General features: G+C 35.5%; 2 long non-coding RNA genes across 4 annotated transcripts; one reads left to right on the top strand and one right to left on the bottom strand.

The window, feature by feature from the left end:
• The first annotated feature begins 1,134 nt into the window (after window positions 1–1,134).
• LOC137237254 (uncharacterized) lies at window positions 1,135–4,797 on the top strand. 3 transcript variants are annotated; one of them, XR_010948883.1, is made up of 3 exons: window positions 1,135–1,317; window positions 1,377–1,448; window positions 1,812–4,797. It is a non-coding gene; the product is annotated as an uncharacterized lncRNA (long non-coding RNA). The 3 variants fall into 3 exon arrangements; XR_010948882.1 differs by having other exon boundaries at window positions 1,555–4,797; XR_010948881.1 differs by having other exon boundaries at window positions 1,377–2,113; window positions 2,170–4,797.
• A 3,635-nt stretch (window positions 4,798–8,432) lies between these two features.
• On the bottom strand, window positions 8,433–10,001 carry LOC137242773 (uncharacterized). Its single transcript, XR_010950361.1, has 4 exons — window positions 9,844–10,001; window positions 9,641–9,778; window positions 9,424–9,580; window positions 8,433–9,364 (listed from the first exon to the last, which is right to left on the bottom strand). It is a non-coding gene; the product is annotated as an uncharacterized lncRNA (long non-coding RNA).
• Between the last annotated feature and the right edge of the window lie 3,620 nt (window positions 10,002–13,621).

The raw sequence follows: 13,621 nt of genomic DNA, 5'->3' as shown, positions 1-13,621 counted from the left end.
TTAAAATACTCATTAACACCTTTCATTTGATACCCATATCGTACAAATAAATTCTAGAGTCACCCCTGGTCCACCTTTATGGCGATATCTCTAAAAGCCGTCCACCTATAGAACTAAGGCCACGCCCTTTTAAAATACTCATTAACGCCTTTCATTTGATACCCATATTGTACCAACGCATTCTAGAGTCACCCCTGGTCCACGTTTATGGCGATATCCCGAAAAGACGCCCACCAAGAGAACTAAGGCCCACTCCCTTTTAAAACACTCATTAACACCTTTCGTTTGATACCCATATTGTACAAACGCATTCTAGAGTCAACCCTGGTCCACTTTTATAACGATATTCCGAAAAGGCGTCCACCTATAGAACTAAGGCCCACTCCCTTTTACAATACTCATTAACACCTTTCATTTGATACTCATATAGTACAAACAAATTCTAGAGTCACCCCTGGTCCACCTTTATGGCGATATCTCGAAAAGGCGTCCACATATAGAACTAAGGCCCACGCCCTCTTAAAATACTCATTAGTTAGTAGCTGCTTTTTTACATAATTTCCTATGATAACTCTATCGAAGAAGCTTAATTAAAAATTAATTCATTCTAGATTGGAGCATTGCAAATTTATGGTTTCAGTGCATTTTCATTCGCTTTGCTGGTGCTTCGGCCTTCTAATACATAAATGTTCAGTTGCTGGAACGCTTACATGCCAACCTAATATAAACGCACGCAAGTCAGTTCCTGTCAAAAATGTCTCATGCACATACAACTTGTATGAGAGCAACCAAAATTGAATTTGATGCGAGAAAACCTAACTCGATTTCCAATTTTTGTTCTGCGTGACATTCAGATTTGACGTTTGCATACGTGTTTTAAATTGTCGCATCGCATACTTATTTCGATTAGGGCAAAAAACACCGGTTGTTTGCGTGCGCTAAAAAAACGCAGTGCGGTTTTATTAGGTTGGCATGTTACGGAGGATAAACATAAACGCTTTAAAGGGCTAATTAAATTTCCTTAACCCTAACGCCATAGTCGTAACCATACCCATATCCATACCCATCTCTATTGTGATCGATTAATGGTGCCATAACCGTAAACAGCTGACCATTGCTGTCACGAGCTGGGAATGTTTTGCTTATAAAAAGTGATTGTGCAAAGTGATTGCAAAATTTGGTAATTTTTAATCAAAATAAAGTAAAAGAAAACATTCTTAATAGTATTTTTATTAATATTGCAACAAATCGGGTGCATATCTACATAGTGAAACAATTAGGTGGTGAATAAAGCCCCATATCTACACGTATCTCAATGTAAGCTGTTCACATATTAAAAGTTTAACAAGTTAATAAGTATTTCGGTATTCTTACAGATTTAATTAAATATAGCACTACATATAGGCGAAGATTTATATATATTTGAGTGCAAGGACGTGAATTTAACAGTAAGTGTCTTCAAATAAAACACGGAAACTGCCACACAAAACCTTTTGGTGCTTAGAACCGGCTGCCGTGGGAAGTGCATTAATACCCTGTCGTTATATTTGGTAGGGTCTGTTAGGGATTGACGGTTGACCATATATACCAACACCAGCAAAGCGGTTGCATATCCTGAGGTGCTCTTACCGTTTGGTCTGTTGGTCGACCAATTGCTTGATCTCGGCATTGAGAGCAATCATTTTCTTATCTCCTGGGTTGGGGTTTCGTCTGCCGGCAATTCCTTGCTATCGCATCTATGAACCGCACTATATATAATGGATAATTAAGAAAAGGAGTAAATAAAACATATATATTTATTCCTGTTTAAGCTAACATGAGCATTGGCGAAGAAATTGACAACTTGTTCCTCAGCATAATGCGTTATATGCTGAAAGAAGGAAATTATGTCAAAAAAGACGATGGCATGCCCGCAACATTAATGCTAATAGGACTCAAGCCGGATATCACCAAAAGACTTTCTTAAGAATTAAGGATATGAACGAAAGCGAGTTTTTTGCGCATACAAGAATGTTCCTGCCGGTTTATGACACTTTTTTAAAACTAATGGCTCCATCACTGTCCAGCTTCAAAAAAAAATTGGTGCCGAAGAATGTTTATCCATTACTCTTCAGTAAACAATTTCAAGATATTAACATCGTATATTGTATTAATTAGTATGATTTTTAGGTACTTGGCACATGGTATTCCTTTCAAAAAATTGCTTGGAGCCACGATATTGGAAATAGCACTGTGAAGATGATTGTGTTGGAGACTTGCGAGGCTATCTGGCAAGCGCTTTCCCCAATACATTTAAGTGAGCCCACAGAGCAGCAATAAAAAGATATAACAATTGACTTTTTCCCAAATGTGGAACATGCCAAATTATGTAGATGCTATTGATGGAAATCACGTTACTATAAAATGCCCTCCGAAGTCAGGATCACTGTTTTTTAATTATAAAAAGTTTTTCAGCATCGTCTTGTTGGCAGCATGCGATGCTAAATACCAGTTTACCACTGTAAGCGTAGGAGCTTATGGAAGTCAAAACGATGGAGGCATTTTTCATGGAAAAAGGTTTGGGGAAGATCTGTTGGAAAATCGATTACCACTTCCACCAGATACTCCTCTTCCATTATCGTCACTACCCTTTGTTACGGCCTGTTGCTACGGTCTACGGCTACGATCCACTTGGGAGCGTGTTCACGCGAACACACCTAGCGATGTGGCGAAAGTTGCGATAAAAAAATATTGAAAAACAAGGAAAAGACAGACCGGCCATCACTAGCGAAAAGGATGGGATTGAGTTTCCGGCAAGATAAGTGTGTGGAGGTACGTAAAAATTTTAAGAATCGAAAAACATCCTCGCCGGCTGTGCACTTACCCAAGGAACTGTCTAAAAACGAGGAAAGAGTCAATAGCGCAAAGCACCGAAACAGTCCTTTCCGATAAATCTCGCTTTACGCGGCTATTTTGGGTGATAATAAACGCTGTACAGGTTATGTTGTGTGGACACAAGGTCCAGTTGAAGTAGATCGGCGTTCGCAGTCATACTTAGCGAGATAAACCTCTTCCTCTACGTTTACTAAGAACACTACCACCTGCGGAAAAGCGTTCGACACCACCAACGGCGCCTACTATTATCACGGGCGTCACCATCAGTAGTATCTCCCCCCAACCCATCCATTAGCACCAAACAACAAGCGCACAACCACCAGACGTACCGCCACCGCCAGCTGCAACGCACACAGCGGAGCCGCGAGCATAGGCCTGCGGCCACTAATGTAACACCTACAACAGGCGGTACCACCGACAGCAATACTAGCCGCACCTTCATCATCTACGTCCATATCGGCTATAATAATACTAGCGCAATCCTATCAGCTACGACTATAACGGCTATAATAATACTAGCGCAATCCTATCAGCTACGACTGTAACGGCTACACCAATATAGCCGAATCTTTATCAGCTACGACCATACGGGCTACAATATATCGGCTACCGTGACAACCACCGGGCAGCGAACCTAGGCCTGCGGCCAGGCCAACTGCGACAGTGAATATCAGCGGGTAAAGCGGTGAGTCCGTTCCTTTATATTTTGCCTACGTTTGAGTGAATTTATGAATAGCTCTACAAGTTTTTTTTACGAAACCAAGAAGGTTTGCCAACGGCACCAGGTCGATGAGGAATAACCAAAGCATACACACCACCCTATATGAAATGGTCATATAGCTAAAGCAAGCAAAACTATGTACAACATTTAGATAATTCGCTTGTAAATGTTTTGATTTTGTATTCGACATATTTTACCGAGTTAAAAGGTTAGATAAATTGTTTTGAACCGTGGGTTAGATTGTAATATGTAAAGGCTCGTAGAATGTAGGATGTCGTACATACACCTGCAAGCAATAAAATTGCAGCAAAAATGATACGCAATTTTTATCATTTTCAAAGCAAAATTCTCATTGTTGTATGGAATGAAATTATATATATGATAGTTAATCATTAACCTTGGAAATCTCGTAAATGAGATGGGTTTCAACATATGTTTACGAGCTTTATACGGTTAACTAGATTTGGGACTTTTCATTAGCTATTTTACGGTTATTATCTCTATATATTTAGGTCTAAAATAAATTTTAAGAATAACGCAAAAAGAGCACTAGCCGCTATGGCTATCAGCTCGGCATTATTATATTAAAGTAATATACCAGTTGGAAAAAAAAGTTTTGACTGTTGTATAGAATAAAAATGTGTAGCTTCGGTGATCACTACTATAAATTTGAATGTACAGAACAAGAGTGCTAGTTTAGTAAGCATCACTGTAAATTTTAACATCTAATTTTGTATTAATAATAAGTCTTACACATATGCTTAAATGAAACAAAAGATAACAATGACCTTACTAGTTTAGTTGTCGAATGAAATTTTTTTTTCTGCCTCCATTACGAAATTTTATTAAGGAGGGAATTTAAAAATAAAAACAATGATATTCTACATATGCCCACAACGAAGTGAGCAAGTATAAGGAAGCTTCCATTTATATACATGCATACATTTGAGTTGGTATGGTCTAATCATTCTTGAATTTAGTACTCAAGTAAATATTACCTTGATTTAAAACAAGCTTTACGCCAACAGAAAGAAATATAAATATATGTATTTATTTTACTAATCACTCCTGGTGAATCTCTTTTTTTTTTTGTACGGCATCATTTCATTCACTGTTAACGTACCTACCTTTAAACTTATGTAAACTTAATCGTAATCATAAGGAATAAGCAGTAATTGCCATGAATTATAAATAAATTGTATTTAAAATGGGAATGCTGACTTCCTTATTTGTTTAGAAGGCACTTAGGGCATACAGGTAAGGGGCCACCGGAATTTAGGTGCGTCGGTGGCCATGGTTTTTGAGGGTGGGCTAAGCACCGGGCGTCGCAACTACACCCGCGGCGCCCCTCTGTATATTCGGCCCATTTCTTTTTCATTTTAGTTTTCAGCTTTTTTTGCAATTTTATTTTTCAGCATTTTTTTTTTTTAATTTGATTTTCAGCGTTAGTAACCGGCCATGTCCGGTTCGGTAATTTTTCTTGCGTCAGTTTTTGAATTTTGAATTTAGATTTTTGAATTTTTTGAATGTTAACGGTCTGTGCGTGGCATCCGGTTCGCCCGGATGTCGTTTCAGTTTGAATTTATAAGCGTTTTGTGTCGGTCTCTGCGCTTCTGCCAGGTTTTTTTGAATTTGACAGCTGCTCGTTTTGATAGGCATGATATGATTTTTTTCTGCTTATGGCGCAGGAACAGTAAGGTTGGCAAGGACCCGCCCCAGCCGACAATGACTAGCCACTGTGCACCACAACATCATGCCGACCGCCTTCCTTACTGCTTCCACTGTAGATGCGTATCCATAACACCTTTCCGCATTTCTTCGTTGGAGATTGTGCATTTCGCTTAAAAAACAATCTAATGAAACCATATCCGGGAATGAATACGACAAGGGAACGAGTTTTAATCGCAGACTGTCGCGGTCCCGGCGCGTTATAGAAAACGCATTTGGGAGTTTGGCTGCGCGATGGAGAGTATTGAAAACCAAAATGGAGTTTAATCCTGAAAATGCAGAAAAAATCGTTTCGCATGTTCAGTGCTGCATAATTTAATTATGTTCCACGATACTAGTCGGTGGTATTGCCCATAAAACTACACTGACGGAGAAGGGGCGAGTGCAGAATGGAGGAACGAACTAAGAACTTGTGGAGGTCCGCTGCGGACAGTACACTCATTTCGAAGAAGGGGCCGAAATAGTACATACGAGTATCGGGAATACCTTACCAACTACTTTATGACCGATGGTGCGGTAGCATTTCAAAATCACATCGAGTAATATATTTCAGGAGGTAAGAACGCGATTTATATACACTTATCTAGAAGTTATTTTACATTTTGACTACCTCCTTATAGATCATTTCGGCGGAAGGCGGATACACAATAAAACAAAGCAACAACCATTGCTGCTGCACAAACACAATGCTGCTACAAAATCATAAGCTTTTCAAATTATTTTAACATAGAATAATATAATTTATTTCATTCTTTTCTGTATACATACAGTAAAGAACGATACTGAAACAATACTTCATATATTTTTAAAACATATATTATGGTTTTTTATATGTAAATGTTAGTTCAAATAATTTCACTAAATCAAAAATTGGTAAAAATTGCAACTCTGTCTCGTGTATATTAAATAGAGCATAATATAATGCCACAAAGTTTGTATTTTGCATTCTTATTCTAGTTTTGCACTTTAGTGTTTACACATACTAAAATTTAGTATAAAATGGAAAGTGCAAAATTCAAATTAAATATTTTGCCGGAAAACGAAAAATTGAATTCAAAATTTTGAAGGAAAACGAAAACAAATTTTTAAATACATATTTTTTGCACTTTCATAAATACGCAAATTTAGTTCATATAAAAAACTTTAAAAATCCGTCACGAACTTTGAAACTTTTTGAGCAGAACTTTTAAAAAATCTCTTGTATGCAACTTTGTTTCTTATTCAATTTTGTTATAATAATGTGCAAGTTAGAAAGTGTTAAATTTTCATCCCCTAATGCATGAACAAAAATTTACGTTTGAGCTATTACTAACCAATGGGCAACAAAGCTGCATACTCAAAGATTACCTAAAAATCAATTCTGGCAATGTGTAAACTTTGAAACTTTTATATACGTATATATATTATATATTATGGTATATTTTAAATGAATATCAATAATAACACATACAGTGTGAATTATAAACGCTATTTTTTCCTTTTATTTATTTTCGTTAATTTTAGAAATAACTTGAATGAATTGTATAACCAAACACATGTAAACTAATTTCGAAAACATTTTCGGGAAAATGCGAAAATTCGAAAGGTGTTAAAAAATCTTCATGTAAATTTCAAACTTTTATTTAGAGTTTTCAGAATTTTTTTTAGTATGAAGTTTTAGACAATTTTAGTATAACAAAGTGCATGTTTGAAGTCTCTCAAAAATCGCATTGATTTTTGCCAATTTTTTTTCAAAGAGTGTTTTAGATTTTCTTCCATATAAATATTTACTCTTTGTATGGAACCAAATCTAAAACACTCTTTGAAAAAAAAGATAGGGAAAAATCAATGCGATTTTTGAGAGACTTCAAACATGCACTTTGTTATACTAAAATTGATTGGACTACAAAACTTCATACAAAAAAAATTCTGAAAACTCTAAATAAAAGTTTGAAATTTGCATGAAGATTTTTTAACACCTTTCGAATTTTCGCATTTTCCCGAAAATGGTTTCGAAATAAATTTACATTTGTTTGGTTATACAATTCATTGAAGTTATTTCTACCATTAACGAAAATAAATAAGAGGAGAAAATAACTGATAAAATACATCAGTAATTTTCACTGCTATTTTAGTGCTCGCAACTGTACATCAATATATGTTACGAATAAAACTATTTTCACTATTAATATGATCAGGTGTTTACATATCTACTATTATAAAAATTTAAGTTCTTGTGTGTATTTCTTTGTTACATTATCACAATTCAATAGTCACCATATTTTTTTATACTCGAATTAACGTATTATTATATTAGGATAGGTCAACTTTCATGACATATGCAATACAACATATAATATATTAATAAATAAAGAAATTAATGTATCACAATTCGATTTTCAATCTACATTTTGTACTTTCTTACGAATCTCAAATATATCTACATACGAAAATTATGTCCACATTTTATTAGTTATTTGTTTCTTTTATTTAATTTTATTAATTTTAGAAAAAACTTGAATGTATTGTATAACAAAAACTATGTAAACCAATTTCAAAAACGTTTTCAAACAAATTAGAAAATTCAATAAGTTTTTGAAAATCTTCATAAAAAATTCAAAATTTTTACTTGGAATTTAAAAAAAATTTTGAGTATTGAGTAGGTTTATAAATTTTAGTCTAACAAAGTGCAGTTTTGAAGTATGTCAAAAATCAATGGGAATTTTGGCAGACTTCAAAATTGCACTTTGTTAGACTAAAATTCATCAACCTACAAAACTCCATACTAAAAAATTTTCCAAAATATCCAAGTAACAAGTTTGAAATTTTTATGAAGATTCACAAAAACTTCTGGAATTTTCTAATTTGTTTGAAAACGTCTTTGGAATTGGTTTACATAGTTTTCGTTATACAATACATTCAAGTTTTTTCTAAAATTAATAAAATTAAATTAAAGAAACAAATAACCGATAAAATGTTGCAATAATTTTTGTAACTGCTTTTGTGAACAAAACTGTACATCCATTTATACATACAGTTTGTACTTTCATTAGGAACCTCAACTAAACATCCCGTGGCATATTTGCAGTCGCATTCATATTGACATATTAAATATATGTCACGGGATGTATTCTTCTTTCTTATTTCTTTATAAACTAAAAACATTGCTATTGAAAGGATGGCGTTAAAAAGCGTAAAGACGCAGACTTACAAATATGTATAAAAAGTGGATATACAAAAACTTCTTACTTACATATATTTGTATACCTGCCTTTTTTGGTAATTGTTTACTTTAGCTCCAAACTGATAAAACACGTCCAGAAATGTTGGCAGAGGTATCGGGTGACGGGTTTTGACCTCGGTATAAATAATCCAAAGGCGAAAATTAAAAAGTTTATTTCAGGCAATAGATATTTTTAAAAACCGGTTTCAAATTTTCATGTGGCTGTATTTTTGATGATTTTGTTGTAGACCGCAATTATGCAGAAATAGTTTAGATCACATACCCGGCGTTGGATTGATCCCGAGGTCAAGGCCCGCCTTTTGACATCCCTCCCGACATTTTTGGACGTGTTTTAGGGATCGTGAGCTAGAGGAAACAATTACCCATTTGTAGTGCCACCCTTTTAGTTTTAAAATTACAAAAATGGCAATCACCCTACTGGTTGTCATACAAGTATTCCACAATCTCTGCTTCGTCGTTCTCCTCAATCTGAGCTTGCATGACTATCTCAGTGCACCGTTGCATCACCACCGCCTGATTTTTCTTCACATACATCCCTAAAAGTTTGGACGGTCTCCATTATGGCAGCGTCCAATTCATCACGCAAAGCTGCCGTGCGTTTTCGTTCGCGAGACGTTGATGGCTCAGACTGCGGTTGTGGCATCGGAGACGACTGAGATAAAGCAGATGACAGCTGCGTTGTAGGAATAGGAGGAGACTGTGTATTTATAGATAGCAGTTCAGGTAAAGTGGGAGTTGCAGGGCGTGACTCACAAACGGTGGGTGTATTTTTGCCCTCTTCAACACTTCTGTTTATATTTTGATAGCTATGCCGAATTCTGTTGTAATATAAAATTTGTTCATAATCAAACATGTTAAGTAATTCCATTATACTTACGGTCGGGGTATAATGTGGGCTCTTAGGAACTGAATACTCTCTAAGAAAACCCACTGCTTTCCATCAGACGCGTCACTTCCAGGAGTGTTTTTACTGCTCTTTATCTCTTTACTAAAACGCTCTCGTAAATTCGCCTATCGCCTTACTGCTACTGCCACTGTTGGAAATAATCATACCTATGTACGCACATATTATAAGATTATTCATTATTACTTACCATCCACACCTAAATTCTCTGCTATATCCTTCCAAGCGGCACTTTTTTATTTGCGTCCTTAAAATCCCGGTTTGCCTTGTCATAAAGGCATGGGAAATCGCGTACAAATTCAATTAATTTGCAGTCATCCATTATGATCTGCATAAACAATAAACGAAATTATTTGTCTTTCAAATAAACGAAACAATAGAATTTTTAATTACCAAAAGAAAAAATCGGCAAACAAAAAAATTATATACACATACACAAAATGGAAAAAAAAATAGGCGAATGAACAATCAGCTGTTTGTGGATATGGCAGAAAACCATGGTTCAACTATATACAGGTTGGCTCATCTGTAAAGCAACAAAATATGTCTGTTCAAACTGTCAAAATCTGTGTATTGGTGTTGGTGCGAATGGTATGGAATGGAAACATAAAACTTAGCAGTTTTTGTATGTGTAAGTAAAATGTTGCCAATGTGTTGGTTTCATTTTGAGTTTGCCATCTCCTTTTGACAACCCCTTCGACCATGCAATGACATAAATAAAATCAGCTGATGAGATGAGCCAACCTGTACATAATTGAACCATGGCAGAAAACCAAAATTCAATTGGTTGGCTATGGTATGGTTATGGCGTTATCGTTATGGTATGGCACCATTAATCGATTACATTGATTTCCATAAGGTAGGTTCGATCAGCTGTTTTATCTGGTTATGGTTTTATGGTTATAAGTCCCATTATTCGGGCCTTTAAAGGCCCATTACTAATACTTTGCATAGAATTGACATGGCGTAAACTTGGCAACTTAGCCGCGATTATACTCCACTTAGCGCATACAATCTGACATCGTAATCAGGTTTGAAATTTATTTTTAAATAAATGTCAATTTGTATAACAAAATGTGAAAATGAAATGGAAACAAACATATGGCGTCTCAAAATGTAAACGTCACTTAGAACTTACATTTAAAATCAAAATTCAACAGACTTGCTAAGTCAAGTTAAGAGTTGCCAAGTTTTGAGTAATCAGTAACATGCAATGTTCATTTAACAGAACTGTAAGTCAAGTCTATGCTGAGTATGAGTAATGGGCACTTTAGCCATAACCAGATAAAACAGCTGACCGAACGAACCTTATGGAAATCAATGTAATCGAGTTGGCGTTATACCTATATGACACACTCATAATTTTTATACTATTTTCACACAGACGGCTTATTGAATAATAAAGGCAATTTTCTACATTAAGACGCTTATTGAGCTCAATCTTCCCTACAAAATTCGAATCTATTATTATTTCATTAGTAGCTAATCGAATGCCTAATGAAGTCAAAAGCACAATGCAACTCTGTTGGCAGCGTTCCGCTTCCGTTTCCGCTTCTTAGTTTTTGGTGTGTTCAGTGCTTAAAAATGTCATTTGTCAAAGCAAATGTCATTGTCTGCATGGCGGAACGATACAAGGTGGCCGCATCGAAGAGCTGATTATAACCTTTTTTATTTGGTTTTATACATCAACTACCGGCGCAGTACGATTTTGACATTGTTCCATCGTATTTACAAGTACATGGAATTTTTTTTGTTTGTAGGTATGTCACCGTGCTCCCATCTTGTATTGTTCCGCCATGATTGTCTGTCTCATCCTTCATACTAATCGAGCAGTTACTTCTGTGTGAAAGCAAAAAATTTACGATTTCTTTAGCAGGTGAAATGAGATCATTAGGGGGACTCATGTAACCCTATAAATGCCTTATAAAGTGTGTAAACGTACAAATTTATCTAGTTTACGCACGAGCTGTCAAATTTTGTATGAAAAATCATTTACACAATTTGTATAAATTTACGCGCACATTTCATTGTGTAAACGCGGTAAACTCAAAGGAATGCGACCTTGCAGACATTACAGACGGCATTTTCATCAAAAATCTCCAACATCAGCAAGTAAAGGCGTTTTAGTTTTGATTTTTCACTTTGTCCTGGCATTTTTTAATTTGTATAACAATAAAAAAATGTTGTTCGGCAATAATACAGCTGATAAACAATCAAGTTTATCAAGAGTATTACTAGGTGCGTTCATATAACAGCGTGTGTAAATGGATATAATTTTACACCTTATAAGTTTATGAGTCCCCCTATTAAGTTTCTGTGTGAAAACAGTATTAGGTTAAGGCACCAATAACTGATGCAAATTGGATATGGATAAGTAAAAGTATCGTTATGACTATGGCATTAGGGTTAAGGAAGTTTAATGGGCCCTTAATGCAGATTTGCTAAATGCTTCGCCGGCGTAGCTTCACTTTGACGCTTTGAGAACGCCCATGGTTCAACTATATGGTTGGCTCATCTGTACAATAACAAAATATGTCTGTTCAAATTCTCAAAATCTGTGTATTGGTGTTGGTGTGAATGGTATGGAATGGAAACATAAAAGCAGTTTTTGTATGTGTAAGAAAATGTTGCCAATGTATTGGTTTCATTTTGAGTTTGCCATCATTGTGAATCAAACTAACATCTGAATTCAGTAAGCCGTATCTAGTCACTATTAGAGACTATTTGGGGTGAAATTCACTTTTGAGACAATTTGCCATTCTGTAAGCTGTCTCGCGTCTCCAGCCTCACAAAAACAATCACTAATTTGTGAGCTGGGCCGGGGCAGATCACAAACGTGAAAATGTCAGAAAAAGTATGAAAATTATTTGGGAAAAACGCTTTAAATATATTTTTTGTATTCCCCAAGTTAAAATAAGCATAGAAAAATTAAAAAAACAGAAAATACTTAAAAAAAGACATCGTACTCTAATGTGGCGCCGCTGAGATTCGAACCTACACACTTTGGGTTTTTCTATAAAAATTATGAACGGCGTCTTAGCAAGCTCAGCCACAATACCACTTAACATTATGTTAACAAAATGCAATGCTATATTATTTGTTCAATGTATGAGTAAATTGTCATTTTGGTGAATTTCGTTGATATGGTGAATTGTTTTTGTGACTTTCGTTTACTGAATACCGAAATCATCTCAAGTCACAAAAATTGTCTCTAAAGGAAAATCTCAAATTTAGAGATTTGAGATGAGACTGAATTACAGAATTCAGCCGTAAGTGTGATATCTTCTCTGTCAACTGCCTGACAGGATGTTCAATATGGCTTCTTTTTAGCATTGTGAATGATGACTAAGTGTGTTATCTTATCTGTCAACTGCCTGACAGGCTGTTAAATATGGCTACTTTTCAGCGTTTTGACAGGCTGTTCAATATGGCGGCGCCTATCTTTAGCGGGTGATAGAAAGAGAGACAGAATGAGACAGCGATAGTCAAATACAAATCAGGTGACCAATCACTTTGGAATTTTGACGTTTATGCAGAAGATATCACACTAAGTCATCATTCACAATGCTTTTTAGCGTTTTGACAGGGTGTTCAATATGGCGGCGCATAGGGCTGGTTATCTTCAGCGGGTGTTAGAAAGAGATGCAGAATGAGACAGCGATAGTCAATTACAAATCAGGTGATCCAATCACTTCGGAATTTTGGCGTCTATGCAGAAGATATCACACTTAAGGCTCCGTTACTGATACTAACGTCTGAATTCTGTAATTCAGTCTCATCTCAAGTCTCTAAATTTGAGATTTTCCTTTAGAGACAATTTTTGTGACTTGAGATGATTTCGATACTCAGTAAACGAAAGTCACAAAACAATTCACCATATCAACGAAATTCACCAAAATGACAATTTACTCATACATTGAACAAATAATATAGCATTGCATTTTGTCAACGCAATGTTGAGTGGTATTGTGGCTGAGCTCGCTAAGACGCCGTTCACAACTTTTATAGAAAATCCCAAAGTGTGTAGGTCCGAATATCAGCGGCGCCACATAGAGTTCGATGTTTTTTTAAGTATTTTCTGTTTTTTAATTTTTTCTATGCTTATTTTAATTTGAGGAATAAAAAAAAAATATATTTAAAGCGTTTTTCGCAAATAATTTTCATACTTTTT

This window comes from Eurosta solidaginis, chromosome 1 (genome assembly GCF_040869045.1).
Source record: "Eurosta solidaginis isolate ZX-2024a chromosome 1, ASM4086904v1, whole genome shotgun sequence".
Classification (NCBI taxonomy): domain Eukaryota; kingdom Metazoa; phylum Arthropoda; class Insecta; order Diptera; family Tephritidae; genus Eurosta; species Eurosta solidaginis.
The sequence above is the reverse complement of the archived record's forward strand: the minus strand, read 5'-3'. Positions and strand labels throughout refer to the sequence as shown.